This window comes from Arachis duranensis, chromosome 4 (genome assembly GCF_000817695.3).
Source record: "Arachis duranensis cultivar V14167 chromosome 4, aradu.V14167.gnm2.J7QH, whole genome shotgun sequence".
In the NCBI taxonomy this organism is placed as follows: Eukaryota; Viridiplantae; Streptophyta; class Magnoliopsida; order Fabales; family Fabaceae; genus Arachis; species Arachis duranensis.
In genome coordinates, this window is record NC_029775.3 from 108,618,947 (window position 1) to 108,620,775 (window position 1,829).

A 1,829-nucleotide genomic window follows, 5' to 3' on the forward strand; every position below is an offset into this window, starting at 1 on the left:
CTCTAATGAGTGTCTCAGATCCCTCAGCTCCTACAGCTGAAGTGGTGAACACCCGACCAGTCTGTTGTGCCTTCCCAGCACCTTGTTTCTGCCTCTCCAGGCAACTTGCGACTTTATGCCCCGCTTTTCCACAATTGTAGCACAAGCCCCATCCGGCCTTGCATGGTGCTCCTAGATGGTGACTTCCACATCTAGCACAAGCTTGATCATCCTGAGGTTGCTTCCCAAACTTCTTCCCTTGGAAATTGTTGTTGTTGTTGGGCCTCCTGAAAGAGCTTCCCCTCTTGAAAGACGGGCCTCTAGGTGCAAAGCTCTTCCCTCGGTTCTGTAGGAATGATCCTTTGTGACTCCCTTTCTCAGCAGTTGCCCTTTTCACACACTCTTCAGCAACCATACACTTGTTCACTAATTCGGAGAAAGTTTTGATCTCCATTGGTCCCACTGAACTGAAGATATCACTCCGGAGTCCTCCTTCATACTTAACACACTTCCATTCCTCATATTCCACCGGAGTCCCTTGGCACATACGAGAGAACCTGAATAGTTCCTCAAACTTGTCAGTATACTCTGATATGGACATGGTACCCTGCTTCAGCTGTAACAATTCAAGTTCCTTAGCCGTCCTAGCAGAAGTCGGAAAGTACTTCTTATAGAACTCCTCTTGGATGACATTCCAAGTGATATAGTCATCACCCTGCTGCAGAAGACGTCGGATACCTTGCCACCAATGCGACGCTTCACCTGTGAGCATATAGGTAGCAAACTCGACACGCTACCCTTCAGTTACCACTTGTGCTTGCAGAGCTCGCTCTATAGCCTGAAACCATGTATCAGCCTCAGTCGGGCTAGTAGTTCCTTTGAACTTAGGCGGATTAACCTTCAAAAAGTTTGCTAGTGTCATCGGGCCCTGAACTCCACCTCCATCATTACCATGGTTGTTCATCTGTTGACCAAGAGCCTCAGCAGTGGCTTCCATAGCAGCAGCCATGTTCTCCAACGCAGTCATAAAGTTCACCGGGTCATTAGGGTTATTCTCCGGTGCACGAGCATTCGTACGACCTCTCGCACTACCTCTACCGCGTCCACAAGGCGCCATCTGGTTCCTATACATACCAAACAATCGATATTAAGTTGATCAGTCTCAATATCGGAAGTCTAGTACTTCAAAGTCCCAAATGCATGCTCATGAACGTTTATGCCAATTATATCAAGCAGATATACTAATAGCAGGAGTGTCAAAAACAGGAATATCAAGACTCAAAATTCAGCTGCGAAGATAACCGGTCCAAGCATAGCAATATATATACATATGATAAAATAAGGAAAACCCCAAAGGAAATCCAAAGGGACACAAATACATAAAACCTATTCTCCAAAATTCTCCCATAAGAGGAGTCATCACAGTTTGTATTATTTAATGGAGATAAAAGTATCTAAGCAAAACATATAAACCAAAACATAGACCCGAGAACAAAGGATCTTCGCAAATCTAGAAATCTCCAGCATGCCTCAGTGGGAAACCTCACGTCCTGCATCTGAAAACCACAAAATCCGCATGGGTGAGAACCAGAGGTCCCCAGCATGGTAACAGCTTCCACATATATAATACATAATAATAGAGGAAAGCCGAAGGCAATCCTAGAACTTCCTCCAGATAATATTAAAGCTTATAAACAGGCTAAACCATAAAGGGCATCTGACTAAAGATTCTTCAATCTAACTAATACTTCCCTTTCCAATTCCTTCTTACCTCCCAACCACCAGCAGGGGTATAATGTGACAAACACAGTTATATCAGACAAGAAATATACAAATAGGGACAAATAAGG